The sequence below is a fragment of the Camellia sinensis genome, chromosome 5 (assembly GCF_055761805.1).
Source record: "Camellia sinensis isolate YWXY chromosome 5, ASM5576180v1, whole genome shotgun sequence".
NCBI lineage: Eukaryota > Viridiplantae > Streptophyta > Magnoliopsida > Ericales > Theaceae > Camellia > Camellia sinensis.
Window position 1 is genome coordinate 70,195,966 of NC_138965.1, and position 20,911 is coordinate 70,216,876.

A 20,911-nucleotide genomic window follows, 5' to 3' on the forward strand; every position below is an offset into this window, starting at 1 on the left:
AATTTCTTCCTCGTCGTTTTCATCAAAATTTTGAAAATCCTGATTTAAGCAATAAATCAAAGGCACAGAAAAATACTCCGAAACCACACCCACGTCGTTCTCATTAAATATTTCCGAGCCGTCGGATTCTTCCGTTACAACAGACTCAAAAGAAAATGAAAAAGACGATCTAGACAGGACTGTGGTATCCGGGTTATCACCCCCGGGAATACCGGACTCAGACTCAGTTGAGCTGGAATCTGATTCCGACGTACAAGATTCGGTAGAATCAGATTCCGGCTCACTACCTGACCCGGTGCTGCTTGATAGAAAGCCTTCTTCATATTGCCAGATGAGAGAAGGTGCGATGGATGCATCCAAAATAGCTGATGGTAGACCCGCAGCCGCTTCATTCCCAATCACACATACCGAGGAGCTATCCCCCAAGCACCTCTGTTCGATCGGAGGATCTGACAGCAGACATGCCAGCGCTGCCCCCATTTCATTTTCAGCGTCCTCGGACTGTACCTCCTTACTTTGTTTGGCCTCAGCCGATAGATCTGCCTGCCCTTCGGCGATGTCATCCTCAAGTAACTGTAAATCAAAGAAAATTTCAAATCCCGGTACGCGCTTCTTCTCCGCATTGAGCCACGGCTCCGGGAAGCCACAGAACGGAAAGTCCTCCCCCTCCCGGACGAAACGTCCGTTCAGGGTCCCCCGAATGGGTTGGTGCATCAAGTCAAAGGGCTTCCCTATCTGTTTCGCCCTGGCCCTTCTGGCCATTTCCTTTCCTTTCCTTATCCAATCCTCTTTGGTGGGCAGGTAGCCCAAACCAAAGGTATGGGGGTTATGTGGCACCTCGGTCGATGCTGCGGCACCTTTCCTACCGCTCTTGCCTAATCCCATCCCGGGGATATGCTGGAGTTTGTTCATGAGATAAACTGCTTGGGCGCTGACATACACCCCTTCGTTAGCTGCCATGATGTTCTGTACAACCCGAGCCTCGGCCAAGGTAAAACCTGATATGAACACATCTTCTATGCCATGCTCAATTTCTAGAACAGGCGTAGACACCTCTGGTGGTGGATGAATTGATGAATTTCCAAAAACAATGGATACTCCCTTCCCATAGGGGTATTTCACCACTTGATGTAAGGTAGAGGAGACCGCCTTTACCTGATGCAGCCACGGCCGTCCCAAAAGCAAGTTGAACGTTGCAGGAACCTCCAAGACATGGAAATCTATCTCATGCTGTCCGGGCCCAACCTTTGTTTGAATCTTAACTGTCCCCATTACCTCCCGGCTTGTGTTATCATACGCCCGAATTACCTGGGCCGTTGGTATAAAATCCGCGACTTTCAAACCAATCGCATAAGCTGTCCTTGCCGGGCAGACATTGATAGCGGATCCCGTGTCGACAAGTACCACAGGTATCCATTTATCTCTGCACTCGACAGAGATGTAGAGCGGCTTGTTATGGTTTGCACCCTCGGGTGGCAGCTCTTTGTCAGAAAAATTCAATGTTGGGGAATTCCCTCCTGAAAAGACTAATCCCACCAGCTGCTCGGGCGTGGTGTCTATGGACAGCTTGGCCTTGTCCATGGCTGTAAGGACAGCTTGTCTATGTACTCGAGAAGCCATAAGCAGTCCCCAGATGGAGATGTCTGCTTGTATCTTTTTCAATTGTCTCAATACGGCCTCATCTTCGAGTTGCTTCTCCTTTTGTTTCTCTGCTTCATTATCTTTCCCAGACGCCTCTGGTTGATCTAGGTGTGGAGGCTTGAAATACCGTCCACTCCTAGTCATGTGATCGACTTCGCCGATATACCAGGTATCATCTGGTTGGTTACCTTTCCAATCCTCGTCCGTGTGGGCAAGACATAGATCGTCGTCTTCCCACCACATACCATCTGCAACTGACAAGCATCTGTCTGGTTCTGGCACAACTGTCTCGATACTCACAGTACCTCTTACCCCTATGTTCACAGCATCCTCCATTTCCGTACTTGCGGCGGTTTCGACCCCTACATGGCCTTTTGCTTTTCTAATCCTCTCAGAATCCTCGAATCTTTCTTGTTCTGGCTTTGTCAATGCAGTAGATTGCTCACTGATCCCTGTACTTAAAATGCTCCATTCCCGAGCGAAACTCTCGACGCCGGCGCTCTCCGGCGATGTATTCTGCTTTTCGACACTCCCGGGCGTTGTTGACATTCCTGCCCCTGCCGGGCCTTGTTCTGACTGGAACTCCCCTATTACATCCGGCTGATCATCTAACCACCCCGTGGCCTCTGCTGATTCTTCATTATCATACCAGTTGATGGCTGAGTCTTGGTCATCATGAAATTGGGACTTGACAACGTCCTTTTCCACGGCTGTCAAATCATCCATTTCCTGTCCTGAATTGTCCCCTCGGATTACACACAGCTCTCCCCCGACTGGAAATTCGACATTTGGTCTATTCTGGCCCACGGGTGAAATGTAGTCATTCGGATTGTAAGCATTCCCAACATCATTCTCAGGCTCCACGGACCCTGGTTTGACAACCCCTTTCTTGTTCTCGATGGTCACCACCACTGGCTTGGGTTGGGTTATGGAGATGTCCGTCATGCACAAATCGGTGCAATCGGGGAGGAAAACTTTAGGTTTAGGTAGGTAGGAGGGTGTGATGTAGATACTGGGATCGTAGGATGCGACCCCAGTGTGGATGAAGTTGACTCTTTTGGGTGGTGGAACTTGGTTATGTGCGGGGAGAGGATTTGTGGTAACATTAGGTTTCTCAGGGGGAAGAATCACCCCATTATCAATGAGATCTTGAATCTCATGACGTAAACGAAAGCATAGGTCAGTGTCATGACCATGCTGCTGGTGGAACGCACAATATTTGGCTGGGTTGTGGGTGGCGGGTAGTCTTTCTGGTAAGGGCCGCGGCTCTAGGGGCTTCAGATGCCCTTTCCTGATTAAAACCCCCAGAGCTTTGGACAGGGGCATATAAAGTGGAGCAAAGGTTCTGGTGTTTCTGGGAGGGTATTTGGCTGTTTGCGAATTGCTCCCGGACGCGCCGGAGAATGGTGTGGCTGCTGTATTTCTCGGGGAAGGGTTAGTGGTGACCATACTTACTTCGGAGGTCCTGGCAGTCGCAGCGCCACTCGGGCCTGTATTAGTACTACGATTGAAATTTCTGCGGGGTTGGTCCCGATCATTATCAATCCAACCTTGTCTCAAGGCATCCTCGATCTGCACCCCCATTTCATGTAAATCAGCAAAGGTGGGAAAGGGGACTACAATCATCTTTTGCATTAGCTTCGGCTGAAGATTGCGCACAATCATCCGAATCTGGTCTTTGTCTGTGGGTCTCAAGGTCATCATTGAAGCTTTAGCCCGCCATCTAGTTACAAACTCTGAGAAGCTTTCCTTGGGTTCTTGCCTCGTTGTCTCGAGATCCCGGGTCGTGATCTCGATTTGTGTGTTATACGAGTACTGCAGGATAAAGGCCTCAGCCATCTCGTCCCAGTTTCTCTTGACGTCGTCCCCCAACTTGGCATACCATGTGGACGCCACACCTGACAAGGTCCGGCCGAATAAAGATAGTTTCTGCAATCTGGTGAGGCCCATTGGCCTTAGGACGTCTGAAAACAGTCACAGGTGTACCATGGGATCCTCAGACCCGTCAAAACGATCAATTTGGGGCATCTTAAATCGATCTGGCAGCGTCACGGCTGTGTCGATGTACCCATCTCCAATGTCCGGAATGGACTTCGCACCTTGAGATTTCTTGAACAGCTTTTCAAGCTTGTGCATTTTTAATGTCATGGGGTCTATCTCAGACTCAAAGGGAGAATCCGATACGTTAATGGGAGTGGTTGCCTTGGATTGTTGAGGCGGAATCGGGGGTGGAGCCGGCCCCGTTGGGATGTCTGTATCTTCTTGGACATTCCGGGCGTTTGGTGTTTCTTCGGGTATTGGAACCCTTAATGGAGGAGGGATTTGCTGCGAAGGTGATGCCCCGGTTTGCTGTTGCAATCTCCCAATTAAATCCGCTTGCTCACTCATCACTGTAGCCTGTTGCCTGGCAAATTCTGCCTGTCGGGCAGCATCTTGCTGCATCATTTTCATGCTTTCCTGAAGTTGGCGCACCATCTCCTCTAAGCTAGCCATATTGTTCTGCTCTGGTTGAATTGCTGGTATGCGTTCCCTCTCTGTGGGTGAAACGGGATCCTGATCCCTACTGTACACAGGTGGGGTAGACGAAGCCCTTTGTACCGATTGCTGAACCGATATCCTCTGCCTAGTTGCTTTCCGTTTAGTAACCGGGGGTAGAGAATGGTACACTGGTTGTCCTTCTATCAGATCCTCAGATCGATGGAGCCGGCGACCTCTGATCCAGAGTGCTTGGGGAATGTCTACTGGCTTAGACGCAATGATGCTAAACTACCTAGTAAAAAGATAAATAAAGCAATAAATAAACCAACAACCGGACAGCACAACAGCATAAAATAAACAAATAATATACAGTTGGATTTTCAAAACACATAGTCGATAAGCCGAGCACACGGTTCCCCGATACCGACCACTGTTCTCAAAATTTCTATTCCCAATACTGAGCCCTGATTCCCGCAGATAACCGATTCTTCTTAAAACTGATACCGATGCCCTCAGGCCAGATGCCCATACTTACAAACTGGTGTGTTCATTTCCCTGCAGAAATACATTCTAACAGCACATAACAAGTAAAGAGAGCCAAAACACCCCTATGTTGGGGTAGGGTTTCCCTGTCCTATTTTGTCAGGAGCTAGGGTTTCACTACGCACGCAGCGGTTTCAAACAACTTAGCATCGGGTAAGCAACCTGTCCTAGCTTGGAATGGTCACTATGGTTCCGAATATGCACTAGGTCGAATGGTCAGAAAGGGTGCCCCGGTAAAACCGGGGTTTGTGTTCCCATACTGTCAGAGCCCATAGCCGGTCAGCCTTATGGACATGCCTTGACAAGACAAGCCTCCGGCAAACCGTTCAGGAATGGCAGATGGCAAACACTGTGTTCCTAGGCGCACCAATGCACATGCAATGCAAAGAAACACATAAATGAAATCAAAACAGGATATCATGAATTTGAGTCAAACTCTCTAAAACTCCCCAGCAGAGTCGCCAGAAACTGTAGACGGCGCCCGCGGGGGGGACCTCGATGCTACTACAGTTCGGACTCTCGATTTGTGTCACGGTTCTTAATCTGAACCAAAGAGTCCAAATCTGGCAAATCGTTTGAGAAAACAGATTTTTTTGAAAAAGTAGTGCCAAACATGGACTGCTTTGCCAGATACAGAGTCGCCACCTAAATATTTTTAAAATGGGGAAATTTAGGAAACCCTGACTCGGTGCCGAAGGCCACATGTCCGTCATCACCGGAGTTGTCTCGGCTCGGGAGCTTGGGTACGATCGGGGAAGGTCAGCTATGAGCACCCCCTTTCGCCCGGTCCGAAGACCGGCCTCTACTAACCGTGATATCCGTTTTTGAAAACTTTACGTGTTCTTATTCCATTTATTAGCCTAGAATTACTATGTTATGCGCACAACAAACAAGTATAGACCAAATCACCCAAATTGGAACAAAACATTTCATGTTTGTTTTGAAAATGGTTTGCTACTCGCGAGTAGGCTAAAATACAGATTTTGCCACCCTCAAGTAGGCTTTTTAGAAAAGACGGTTTTGCCACTATCTAGTGGGCTTTAACAAATATGGTTTTAACGCATTATCCCAATTTAAGCATTTTGACCTCCATCCACAGGCATTCAGGCAATATATCTCATGTAAACACTTAGCCGCATGGCAAGCATACTCTTATGGCAACATTCACACGCATGTTGGATGCTAAAGCATAACCACTTACATTGTACTCCGTGCCAAAACAATAAACTAGTTAGCAAATGTGCGTGTCCTAGTTCATGTTATTTTGCCTAATGCAACACATACAAGGTGCAATTCTAGTTAGGCTCGGTTAACCTAAATATGGCATACGATATGCAACCAACTAATTCATGTATTCAATTTTGGATTTTGAAAATACGAATGCGGTTAGCATGATGTACCGAGCCCGGTGCATGTTAACAGATGCATGAATGCACGCATGCATATCATAAGGTATGCTAATTTCAAAAATGCCCTAATCTACCATCATAAGCTGGTAAATAAAAGGGAAGAAAGAAACGGGGATTGGAAGACATACACACACTCACCCACACTTATTACATGTTTACCCTCACTCAGAGGGTTCGAATTAATATTACAGTCCCAAAATAATGAACAAATAAAATTATTACAAAATTTCCTAATTAATTAAAAAAAAGGAAGCAAAAGAATGAAGAGGGTGGCCACAGCCTCTGCCTCAGGGCGCGCAGATGATGCATGCTCGAATCCGTCCTGCCCGGAAAACCCGTACTATGCTCTTGTCGCCTCTGTTTGTACTGCCTTGTCTTTCTGAAAATTTCCAAAGTGCTGGAACAAGCTCTCTGCATCCTGCAGAGCACCACCGGCCAGACAGAATTGCCACCGGCACTCCGAAATTCCCGTCGGCACTTTATCAGATTCATCGGCACTCCAGATAGTGCCGGTCGGCACTAAATTCTGCCGGTCGGCAGAAACTTCCTGCAATAGACAGTTTGACAGCAAACAGAGGACAGGCAGTGCATAGTATGGAGTTTTTGGACACATGTAAGCATGGTCCTACTTCTTATCATATTTTAGACTCAAAGAAGCATGACTTTCGATCCTTGAATCATCAATGGTACATGATGAGTCAAAGGATCGAATTTGCCAATTGATATGAAAATGCATGCAACAAACAACATGAAAAACCGAGGCCTTATCAAGTTAGAGTCAAAGGTCCCGATGACCGGGAATCAAGGCACGTTGCATCACTTGAAGTATGAATGGTCCTTGATTCCCGAACTTAGTTTGACACCCCAAACCAAGTAAATGCAATGCATGTAATGCTCAACAAGGCTCAAATACATCATGCCACCAAGATATAAAGCACAACAAACATTATGCAACCAACATGACAAATGTACAATGCTAAGCATACAAGGTACAAAAATGGTGCAAACATGGACCAAATTGACTATGGGATTGATGTGCTACAAAGCTTAATGGAACAACTATGCAACAAACATGGAGTAAGCATGCAAGAGGGCTTAAAAATGGCAAAAGGGCAGACCCTTACCCTCCTCAAAACGGTGGCCAAGAGTGCTCAAAATGATAGACAATCAACTCATGTTAACAAGCAAATTCATGGTCCCAAAGCTAAGGCACACAAGGAGACAACTTACCTTCAATGACATGACCACTCATGGCATGATCAAGACAAGTAAAAAAACAGAATCTATGCATGCAAAATAGGACCCCAAAGGCTCCTAATATGGCAACTAAGATATCCCCCATGAAGCAAATACACTAAGGCTCATTCTTAGGCATAAGAGGACACACCCTCAAGACATGAAAAAGACCATGCATGCACACATGTAAGCATGATTCTTGGACTAAAACATGACCCTAGATGATGCCAAATCAAGAGGGTAAACACAACCATGCATGCTAGAGGTCAAAATGCTCAAAGCTTCCAAGCCAAAATACAAAGCAACTCTAACAAACATGCTAAACATGACCAAGTTGATAACCAACAGATGTTAAGCATGGAAAAACAATGCTAAATGCTCCATAGAACCAAGCCAACACACACAAAAATCATGGCCTAATCATGGGATGTATTTTTAAGCAAGATGGAGCAATACAAAGCAAATATCACAAGCATACAAGAGGGCCAAATCCGGCCAAAAACAGAGGTTATGTAAGACCTAAGATGCCTAAAAAAAGTGTTGAAATGAAGCCAAGAAACAACAAGCACACATGCTATCCTTTTGAGCCCAAAAAGCAAGGAAACAAAACCATAAAGGGAGAGGGGTGTCCCTCCCCTATGCAAGACTTCAAACCAACTTTTTTGACACTGAAATACACTGATTTTTGGTGATCAAAAGATCAAAATGCTGAAGTGAACGAAACCTTATCAAAAAGGCACCAAAATAGGCCAAACAAGGCCTATGAGGGTGAGTTTGCAATCTAACCACAAAGTGACCTTAATGAAAGTGTTAGAGCAGGAAAATATGAGCCTTTTTTGTGTTATACACAAGAGCCAAAACAATAAACAAAATAGGTAGAAAATCAATGCAAGTTTGGGGAATAAAAGGGAAGATGCTCACCCTTGAAGAACCCTTGAAGAACAAATGGCCTAACCTCCTTCTTTGGATCAAAACCAGTCCAAAACTCAAGAAACAACTCCCCTAAGCCCCTCAATCTCGGACTAAGGTGTAATGGTGTGTGTAATGGTGCAAAAGTAAGGTAAAACACACCTTTTGGGCCAAGAAACACACACAAGAAGGGAGAGGGAGAGAGGTATAGAGATAATATGTATCTATATCTCTAAAGGCTGATTTTGCTTCTGTTTTTCTAACCTAGAACCAAGAGGAAAGCCTCCCTCTTATAAGGATCCCTCTTGCAAAGCTTCTTCAACAAGCTTGGCTAGAGGGAAATCCCTCCATACACGTGTATGGAGGGGAAAGGAGTTGGTGCCAGCTATCACAGCTGGCACAAAATATCTCCATAAAGTGGAGGAACAGTGGTCGGCTGCCCAAAAAGGCTATTCCGGCAAAAAACAGTGCCGACCGGCAACATATTATGCCGACCGGCAATAAAGTGTGCCGACCGGCAAACAAAATTGCCGATGGAAGAAAAAGACCAGCCGGTGGCCTCCAGCCACTGCCGGTGGTGTATGGGGATATCTCACAAGGCATTCCCTGCCCCTCTAAGGCAAAACAAAAGTGTTTGGTGCAAAACCAGACACTAAGCAGTCGAGTTCGGGGATCCTGAGGCAAGGCGCGCGAGCCGAGACCTCCGGGAACTCCAAACGAACACAATCATGGATGATCACCGAGTGTTCAAACGGTGACGTCCAAGTCTTGAGGACGGTCAAAAATGGGGTGTCTACAAATATGTGCATGCATGTAAGAAATACCTTGAAATTTGCATGTTTAAGCACAAATGTGTATAACCCATGTGAAATGTTAAAAAGGAAACTCATGTTTTGATCACCATTTGTGTTATCTACGTTGAGAATGTGGCTAATCCATCACATGCATGTACAAATTGAGAAGACATGAGCTTGAATGCATGAATTGGTTATGTTAATGATTGAGTTTGACATATTTTGGGACATGCATGTAGATAAATTATGAAATTGAGCTTCAATATGTTATAATTCTATGTTTGTACCATGTTAGTATATGATTATGTGAAGTTTGGACCGAAATCATGCATTTAGAGCCTTTGAATGTCAAGATGAAGCTCAAGAACTCAATCTGGAAAACCCATATTTTCGATGTCCGCTCGAGCGGGTGAAGTGACGCTCGAGCGGAGAAATCGAGCTCCCAGCAGTTTTTGCAGACATGGTTCCCGCTCGAGCGGGGAAGTTGACGCTCGAGCGTGGGAGCTATTTTGTCAGGCCTTCCGCTCGAGCGCCCTATTTAACGCTCGAGTGTATTTTTCATGCAACCAGTACTTTTGCAGGCCTTGAGGGTCCGCTCGAGCGGGTAAATTGACGCTCGAGCAGGGACCCTAATTTCTGGAATTCTGTTCATGCGTTCTGTGTTTTGTTTTCCGTTCTCTTTCACTTGTAATCACTCTTCGGCGTGTGTTAAACATTATAAATGAGTTAATGAGATAAGAATAAAGCCTAAAGAGGAATATGTGAATTAAGGAACGGATTGAATGGTTAATGACCCTTTTGTGTGCATGGAATGTGTAGGGTCAAGCTCCAGGGCGAATCCACAAGCCGATCACTGTGAGTAATATCAATATTTGAAAGCTTGTCAATGTCCAATTGTTATTCCCTTATAAACTTTATGGGTTGTTAATTGGGATTGTGGACAAAAGTTTCACAGGGATCAATGAATGGACCAAAGGTTGTTTTGATAAGAATGAATGGACCGAAGGTCGTTTGGATGTATATGAATGGACCAAACATCGTTTAGATGAATATGAATGGACCGAAGGTCGTTTTGATAAGAATGAATGGACCGAAGGTCGTTTTGATGTATATGAATGGACCAAAGGTCGTTTAGATGAATATGAATGGACCGAAGGTTGTTCTGTCATGAATGAATGGGCCGAAGGCCGTTTTGACGTAAATGAATGGGCTAAAAGCCATTTTGACATAAATGGATGGGCCGAAGGCCGTTTGACATAAATGAATGGGCCGGAGGCCGTTTTGACAATAACAAAAACCTGAATGGGCCAAAGGCCAGCACGTTGGAACTACAGTCACTTGATCTAAATTTTGTATAAGTATATATATAATATACATGTTAAGTAGAAATGTGAATTGGGCCAAAGGCCGTTTGGAACATGTTGTTCTACATTGTTATGTAACTGTCTTATTTGATATTATTCACTGGGCTATCGCTCACGCTCATTCATGTGTTTGTAGGTGAGCCAAGGGAAGTCCAAACCCAGCCCCAGTGAAGTCTGCTAGGAGAAAAATCCGAGTTTTGCGGAAGTCAGCCTTGCGTCTCACTCTTGAGACCTACCCTTGCCTTTTTGCTATGTAATTATATTTTGTCTTGCCGGCAAGGACTTTATGTATATCGGTAAATAGTCTGTCATAGGTTGACTCGTTTTGGATGATCCTGTCTGTAATGAATTTTGTGGAACTGTACTTTTGATGTGGGTTATTAACGTAACTGAATATGGTCTGTTAATGTGCATATAAGCACGACTCTATGGACAAAGTTTTTATTTATTGCTTCCGTTTGGCCCCTTTACTCTGACAAGTTATGTCTGTTTTGGTCTGAGGCCGTAGGTAATCTCAAGATTGCTGGCCGGTTATGTCCTTAACCCATAGGGGCGGGTTCGGGTCATGACATTGGGGTTGAAAAGTAATTCTTGATTTTGAACTTTGCACAAAAGCTCTTAATTAGCTTACTGTCAAATTGTGTTCCATTGTCGGCTACTATTGCTCTTGGAATCCCAAACCGGGTGATGATGTTCTTCCATATGAAGCTCTTCACATCCACGTCTCGGATCTTGGCAAGGGGTTCAGCTTCTATCCACTTGGTGAAGTAATCTGTTGCCACCAGCAGATACTTCCTTTGTCTAGTTGCTTGGGGCAGTTGTCCAATGAGATCCATGCCCCATTAGGCAAATGGCCAAGGACTGGATATAGGGTTCAGGTCTGCTACTGGTTTGTGTATCAGAGGTGCAAACCTTTGGCACTTTTCACACTTCTTGACATAGGCTTCTGCATCTTTCTGCATGTAGGGCCACCAATACCCTTAGGTAATGGCCCTATGGGCAAGTGATTTGCCCCCAGCGTGGCTTTCACATATTCCTTCATGTATTTCATATAAAAAATCTTCAACTTGAGAAGGATGTACACACCTCAAAAGGGTCCAGTGAAGGATCTTCTGTAGAGATGCCCCTCTGCTATCAGACTGAATCTTGCCGACTTCAATCTGATCTTATGTGCCTCTTTGTGATCATCTGGTAGTTTTCCTTCTTTTAGGAATGCTACTATTGCATCCATCTAGCTTGGTCCCATGTCCACACATATTACTTCGTGCTCTGTGGTCAGTGGTTCGATGCTCGAGCCCGACAAGTAGCCAATCATTATCATCCTTGTTTTTTCAGGTTATATTGCACTTGCCAAGTTGGCCAGTGCATCAGCGTGACTGTTATCATCTCGGCTAACCTGATGTAGTCGGCAGTTCTGAAACAAGGTCGCCAACCTGTTGACTTCCTTCGCGTAGGCCGACATCCTTTCATCTCAGACAGCAAACTCGCCCGTTGTCTGGTTGACTATAAGCTAGGAGTCACAAAAGACTATTACCTCATCTACTTCTACTGTTGCTGCCAGTTTCAGTCCTGCAATGAGTGCTTCATACTCTGCTTCATTGTTTGAGGCCTTGAACCCCAAATGAATCGATTGTTCTAGTATCTGCCCATCTAGAGATACCAGTACTACTCCTGCCTCCACTCCTTGTCGGTTTGAACTCCCATCAACAAACAGTCGAAAGGAGTCGCCAATGTAAATGCTGCAGGGCTTGAGTTTTTCTTCCTTTCTTTGTTCTGTTGCCTTCGACTGGGCTCCTCTTTGCTCACTTGGACATCGTTCACCTCGGCTCAACGGAGCCCGATGTGTGATGGCTCCTGGAGTGAATTCAGCCACGAAGTCGGCTAAGACTTGGCCTTTTATTACTGTTCTAGGTTTGTATTCCAGGTCATACTGGCCCAAGGCCACTGCCCATCTGGCTATTCTGCTTGATAGATCCCCTTGCTGCAACAGGGACTTCAAAGGGTGTTCTGTTAGCACCACGATTTTATGGGCTTGAAAGTGATGGTTCAGTTTTTTTGAAGCCATTACCAAAGCCAGTGTCAACTTCTCAGGCTTGAAAGTGATGGTTCAGCTTTTTTGAAGCCATTACCAAAGCCAGTGTCAACTTCTCTAGAGGTAAATACATGGTTTCTGCCTTAGCCAGGGTTTTGCTTATATAGTAAACAGCCCTTTGTTCACCTTTTTCTTCTCGGACTACCACTGTGCTTACCGCATGTTCCGAAACTGCTAAGTATAAAAACAGCTCCTCTCCTGTTTCTGGATTTGAGAGAACTGGAGCCGTGGTCAGATACTTCTTCAAGTCGGCCAAGGCTTCTTCACATTCTTCTGTCCATAAGAAGTCTGTGGCCTTCTTTACTAAGTTGAAGAAGGGTTTGCATTTGTCAGAACTTCTGCTTATGAACCTATTTAGGGCTGCAGCCCTTCCAGTCAACATCTGCACCTGTTTCGCCGATGTTGGTGAGTTGAAGCCGATATGTTTTAAGGATATCAAAGACTGCTTTTAGGTCGGCCAGATGACCCTCAGTTTCTTTGGTCTTCACGACCATGTCATCGATGTAGACTTCCACTGTCTGGCCAATCAGGTGTCTGAACATCTTGGTTACCAATCTTTGGTAGGTTGCTCCTGCGTTTTTCAACCCAAAAGGCATCACTCTGTAGCAATACAGCCCTTTTGGGGTGATAAACGCGGTCTTCTCCTCATCTGGGAGGTACATGGCTATCTGATGGTACCCCCTATAGGCATCCAGGAAGCTCATCCTTCTATACCCTGAAGTGGCATCCACCAGTTGGTCAATCTTGGGTAGAGAAAAACTGTCTTTGGGACAGGCCTTGTTTAGACTGGTAAAGTCTACGCAGACCCTCCATTTACCATTCTTTTTCTTCACCACTATTGTGTTCGATCGTCATGTCGGGTAATTAACCTCTCGAATGGCTCTGGCCTCCAGTAGTCTGTCTACTTCTTCTTCCACCGCTTCGACGTGCATCAATGTCGGTCTTCTTGCTTGTTGGATTATAGGTTTGGCCGACCTATCAACGTTCAGTTTGTGGCAAGTGACCTCGGGGTCAATGCCAGACATTTCGTAAGGCGTCCAGGAAAACACCTCAATGTTTGTTCTCAAGAAAGCCTCCAGCTCTTTCTCCTCTTCTTCGGCTAAGCCCGAGCCGAGAAGGAAGAAGCGTTCTTCATCCCACTCCTTAACGAGGATTTTCTTCAGTGCTTCTTCACTCTTCTCAGCTGGTTTCTTGTCGACGTCCTCTAGGACTTCTACGTCCTCGTCTTCGATCTCTGCCCTTTCTGGCTCTCGAATGCTGCAGGTGGATTTCATTGCTGTCATAGAGCAATTTTTTTGCTTACAGCTGATCTCCTCTGACCTCCTCTATCCCATGCTCTGTTGGAAACCGCAATAGTTGATGCAATGTTGAGGGAATAGCGCCCATTGCATGCAACCATGGCCTTCCCAAGATGATATTGTAAGGGGAAGGTGTGTCGATTATGGTGAACTCCGTCTTTATCTTCTTGGTACCAGCCTGCACTTCCAAGCTTGTTACACCCAGCAGCCATGTCGGCGTTCCATTGAACCCGACCATTGGGCCATTGGATTGCTCCATATGGTCAGGGTGAAGGCCCAGCTCCTTGTAACATCTGACATACATGATGTCACAAGAGCTGCCATGGTCAATTAGGATGCACTTCACTTGGCAGTCCCCAACCTAGAGGGATACTACCAAGGCATCATTAGGTGGATGCTGGACCATCTCTAGGTCGGCTTTAGTAAAGGTCACCATTGGTCGCTGGCACTCCTCAGACTGAGGTATTTTCTACCTGACTTGGTACACGTGCTGCAAGTGTTTTACCTTCTGGGTCTCCCCCCGTATTTCATTTTCGTTGACCTTTGAGTGAATTACATTAATTACCCGAGGTTCGGCTGCCTGTGGCTGCTGTGCTGTGGGAGGTGGAGCTGCTGGTGCCTGAGGAAGTCTTGCTTGTTCTTCCCTTGTCCTGGCCTCATCTATAAGGTCCCTCAAATGGCCTTGCCTTACCAGGTCTTCTAGGTGTGACTTTAGGGCTCTACAACCCTGAGTTAGATGCACATCTTCATTATGGTAAGCACAATGCTTTCCAAGTCTCCTTCCCATAAACTCTCCTTGTACCCTGGCTGGTGGTCTGAAGTAGGGTTGGGTTCGGATTTTATCCAGGACTTTGTGAATTGGGATTCAGAACACAGTCGTGACTGCCTGAGCGATTCTCAGTCCTATCTCTTGTTTGTTGGATCCGTTGTTACCTCGGCCTCGCTTGGGTGAGCCGTTTGCTTTCTCCTGCTTTGTCGCCTTAATCCCTGCCATGTCTTCCTCGGCTCTGGCGTATTTCTCAATTCTGGCCATGAGCTCCTCCATGCTTTTTGGCAATGTCTTTGCCAACGACTTTCGTAGTGTGCAATCATCTTTCAGGCTGTTCTTGAAAGACACTACTGCCACCTCTTGGTTGCATTGGGTATTCGGTTAAACACCTCATAGTACCTTTTTGCGTAGGCTCTAAGGCCTTCATTCTCACTGATCCTCAGAGCCATCAGGGCGTCCACCCTTAATCGCTGCAGTTTGTTTGTCACGAACTTGGCCACGAACATCTCGGCTAGGCTTTCCCAGGTCTTCACACTTCTCCTCGGTAATTTGTGAAACCAGTCCGATGCAATCTCCCTAAAGGACAAGGGGAACACCTTACAGTGTACAGTGCCATCGAGTTTATGTTCCCACAGAATGTATACATATCTGTAATAGTTGTATCAGTTAAGTAATGAAGATGATTTCATATTCTTGTTATCCTGGGAACTTCCATATACTAGTCTTTATAACGTGTTATCTTTAAGAGTTTTTCTAGTTGACCCAAAGAGGGGCACTTAGAACTTCTCTCTGTAGCGATTTTTAACGCCTTTCTGATGAGTTTTCAACGAGTTTTAAAAACACTTTTATAGTGTTTGAGAGTTTGAGAGGAATTACATTGGAATAAATTGGAATAGAAAAATGACTCTAATATTTTGAATGATTCTAATATTTTTTTAGTTGACCCAAGTCTCAATGATTCTAATATTTTGAATAAATTGAAATAGAAAAATAATTTTTTTTGTTATTTATTTTAACAGGAATTACATTCTCAAACTAAGGATGAATCTTACTATCTTTTTTTTTTCAAAAAAAAAAAAAACTAAGGGTGAATCTGATTACTCATATTTTTTCCCCATAGCAATCTCATATTTTTGAAGAATGTTGACCATTCAAGTGTAAAAATGTAATAATTTGGCCCGTCCAAAAATAACTTACAAGAAATCGAAAATCCAACAACAAAAGGGAGTAATAAAAATTAAAAGATGCCTTAACATAATTCTCAAGAAATATAATCTAGACTAGACCCGTCAACCAGTATGTACTTATGAACTGGTTTAAGGCATCTTGGGGCTTCCCTTCTTTATTTCAGGATGCTTGTAGATTAATTACTCTTGAATTCTTTAGTAAGTAAAGAATTTGAAAGGTCTATTTAACTCATTGTTAAGGGAGTTATCATCAATTTTTTTTTTAGTTAATGAGTAAATTCTCCAAACTTGTCGTTCGCTTACTTTAGAATCAATTACTTAATGTTGGTTTAATCGGAGCAAGACGAGAAGCAAATCTTAGGTGTGTACACTGACTCTATAAGACACACACCATTTAAGTCAAGGAGTGCAGCTGCCAGGATTCGACCCCACACCTAAATTTTGAATACGGTTCGTCCAGCACTTAAAGGGCCATCTTAGGACCATTGCACCAAATTCCTGGGAGTTAGTCCCAGGAAGTGTTGAACCAGGAACCTCAGGATTTATACCCAAAATCTTATTAAAGTGCCACAACCCCTTGCATTATTTATTTATTTATTTTTATTACAAAGAAACATTATTTCTTCAGATTTCACAAAGATCTATTCCTTTTTGTCATTCAATAATAGTATCTGGTCCTCACATCATCTCTTTTGTCAACCAACATTGTCAGGTATATATAGGGAAATGGCTTTCCTCCAGTCCATGATCAGATTGGAGGGTGTTGTTGGGCCTGTAGGGGCCTATTACGAATCCCGTTTATTTTTTACTGTGTATTTTTTTCATACAAAATTGATTTGATCACATAGCTATCGATATTCGATCAACGTGATTTTTTACAAGCATATAGTACTCCGTGAGTTCTACACATTGAATGGTTCGGATTATCGAAACGGGACCCGTGATGAGTCCCTACGGGCCCAACAGTACCCTTCAGTTCATGATTGGACTAGAGGGAAGCCATTCCCTTTATATATAGTTAGTTTTGATTTCATATATTTTTTTTCAATAATTATGTACATGTAGGATTAAACATAAACATAATTTACATGATGTAAGATTTATTTTTTATAAAATATCTGTGTCTTATTTTATATTTAGTCTATGTATTTCTAGCATTATTGATATTTTTTTATTGTTTTGTATTTGTATGTATGCTTGAATATGTCAAATGCATAAATGACATCAAGGTCCCATTCCAATGAATGAAGTCCTTTTTATCAATTTTATCTTATGTATCATTCTTGAAAAAAAAAGATAAATTAATTTAAAAATTATAATACATAATTTTATTATATTTATCTTTTTGAAAATGTTCATAATTTTTCTCATCACAAAACTTCATAACAAAAATTATAAAGTGCCATAATTTTATCATTAATATGCACCTTTTTAGGAGTGCATGCGGTAGATTTCTCCATATAATTTGTATAGTAACGACAATTCTGCAATTATAAGGGATGAGAAATTCTACAATACACACCCAAATTTAAGATGTGTACCATATGTCTTAGTTACTTATGGCATTTGTGATATTTATAGTATCTCTATCCACTTAAACCTTCAAAAATTTGTATACCAATTTTTTTTGAATATTTAGGTGTCAAATTAGCATATACAAACTTGAAATATCTAAATACATACTCCACCCATGGGAAGTTATTGGATACTCGTGGAGTACGGTCATATGGTACTCCAAGATATTATAATTGGCAAGAGGGTGGGGTTTATAATTTTGCATTGAATGATTGAGGAATATGAGGAGGCATAATCAATAATGATTAATGAAAGAGTATGAATAAGTGATATTCTTAGAATATCCAATAATTTTTCTCTACCCATGTGCCAAACTTATTATTTTCTTACATTAACTTTAATCTTTTTTTTTTATTCTAATATTTTTGAAACTCTTTTATTGATGCTCACTATTAAAATAATGAAAACAAAAATATTTGACGTCTTCTTGTTGTATGGCAAATTTGACATTGCTAAGTCATGTCATATTGACATCTTGCTTTTGAATGTTCGGGTGGAGCACAATTAGATGGCAAAATTTGTTTTTATAAACGTCATCTCCAAATTGTCATATGACTTATTGTGGTAATAGTTATGATTTATTATGATATTAATTATGATCTGTTGTAATTATTATTTTGATTATAATCAAAAAAATTATTAGTTATACTTTATGTGGTGTTTAATTATAACTCGTTAATTTTTTTAAGTTATAACTAAAACATATTTAGTTGATGATCAACACTACAAATGTCATAATTTACGTGTTACACATACTCTTTTAAAAAAGGTGTGCATTATAGCATGACTGATTTAGAATAGGAGTACACTTTTCTTTTTCTTTTTTTCTTGTTCTTCTAATCTAACGCTCCGTTTGTTTAAGCGGAAAACATTTTCTAGTGTTTGATACAATGAAAAACGAAAGTCAACGAAAAACAATATTATTTGGGTAAAAAATAATTTTCACTTTTTAAAGGCAAAAAACGTTTTCCAAATTAAAATCTTATCAATGTCACCACACTACCACTACCATTCTCACCTCCACCACCTTACCATACCACCGTCACCACCGCTACCACCCCACCTCCACCTCCACCTCCACCTTCACCTTCACCCCACACACTACCACTACCACTACCAAATATAAAAAATATTTTGTCTAAACAAACGAAAATGAGACATATCATTTTCCTTCTTTTTTTTTACATACACACCTACTAAACTTACCCCTTTTCAATTAGCGTTGAGTGATAGAGAGAGGATGGAACAACATAGCAGTGAGAATATTGGGGATTCATAACCTTGTATCTTCAGAGTGCATAAAGGAATGTGTCGTGTAAATGAAAGGGCATGCACACCTGTGCTAGTTTCAATAGGGCCTTACCACCACGGTCGACCCAAACTACTTGCCATGGAAAAACACAAAGAGTGTTTTCTAGAATTGCATCTTCAATGTGACAATCAGAGAAATGAGGATTGATTGGATTTGATGAAAAAGTTGGAAGAAAGAGCTCGCAAGTCTTATGTAGACCCCATTGACCATCTTGACAGTGACAATGCTTGATTCGTTTCTCAGTTTCTTCTTGGTTGAGCTGACCAACTACGAGAAGAAGTACGATGACAAATATTGAAAAATCTAGAAATTCGCTAGATATTGATTTGTGATTATGTATCAATTTAAAGCAATAAAACAATTCCAATCAAACAATCAAGACAAATCGACACAACGATTTTAATGTGGAAAAACAATTGGAGCACCTCCAATTGTGATAAAAAAATCAAGGGCAATAGCCACAAAACAATCCACTAAGAAGATATAAAGGAATTATACAGGTATACTCTCAATTACCTAGCGAATCCACGCCCAAATTGAACCAACCCCTATGTGCCTCTTCCAACCCCGTCTTCACCTCGAAATTGTCTTGACGATGAGCCACTCCAGAATCCACCAAAGCTTCAGGCTCGAATTCTTCAGAATCCACCAAAGAACAAGTCTCTCTTTTGTGTAGAATAAACAAATAATCCTTTGATGTATGCCCTTTAAACCATGAGTTGAATACTCAATCAAAACATCAAAGAAAACTAGCAAAATATCCCCAGATATAAATTTTAATATCCAAGAAGAAGATCTGGAGGAGTAATCCTAGTTTTGGACTAAAACAGATACTTATAGAAATCTGGGACTGCGAAGCTCGCTCGAGTGAAGACTCGCTCGCTCGAGCGAGGAACCAAAAACGCGTGTTTTCCATAAGTGGCTTCGCTTGAGCCACGAAACCTGTGCTCGAGCGTACATTCATCCTTCTCAAGTTTTTTGCCTGACGCAGCCTTCGCTCGAGTGAGCAGGGGCAGACATGCAACTTCGAATGCAATAAAGAGTGCGAAAGTGTGCGGACATGCAGCTTGATCCCCGTCATAATCAGCGAAGTGGCAATCTTGAAAGAATTAACATTACAAACTTCTCTGGAAGGCACAATTTGGGTTGGATTCGCATCTAAAAACTCATAGCCTCACTGAAATAAAGAGTGCGAAAACAAATACAACTGAAAGGAGTTTTATCAAATGGGATTGCCAAGAATAAAAACCTAACAAATATCTATTCTCAAAGAATCATCAGTGAAAGCGCAAATTAGCACGACCTAATGCTGCTTGAAAACCAACTTCCATTCTTTGTTATATCTACATTTTTTGACATGAGCTACACCCTAACCCAAAATCCAAACTAGAATCCGGCTACTACCTCCAATGAACTCCTTACGAGGATGGCTTCATTGCTTCTCATTGACAAGCGACTAGAAAGCATTACATGTCCATAACCGAATTTGAAAGTATACCTGTATATGAAAGCAATCATTTTCTTGATTTTGTGCATATTAGTTGTCTTCCCTCCTACAGAGATGAGTCAAATGACTACCAAAACAAGAATCAGAGAACTTACTGTAAAATGCCGTGTGTTATAGAGCTTTAGGATGGTGGTGTCAAGTTAGAGGTTGTAGAAGATGATAATGAGCTCCATCTTGGCATGTTCAATAGACGCTTTGAACATGGTCATCTTAAAATACCAAAGTTTAAAGTTAATGATAGGACAACAACATTTTTGTGTAACATCATTGCCTACGAGCAACATTCCTTAGACGATGAACCAAAATATTGCTCCGATTATGCATACCTCATGGATAAACTTATCAACTCCAAAGAAGATATGAACCAACTTCGTCGCCCTGAAGTTCTTGACAACTTGCTTGATGATGACAAGGAGCTAGCACTTATGTTCAACAACCTGAGTAAAGGAATGCTTGTTTCGAAGTAGTTTTACTACGCTGAACTGTGGAGCAAAGTGAACGTTCATTACAAGACATGGAGGAAGAAGAGTAGATTCATTGAATCATGATAACTCCACAAATGTATGGGTCACCGTTGCCACTATTGCAGCCGTTTTTCTCCTACTCCTCACTATCGCAGACTCTCATTTCCCAAATTACTACTATTACTCTATCCCCATCCCATTGCTGATATAATCTGATAATGTTTTCTTAGCTCACCACCCTATCACCTACTATTTTATTAATATTCCTACATATATGTCTGTGTTTAATCTGGAGAGTGAATGTATCTTTAAAACAAGTGTTGTTCTATTCAC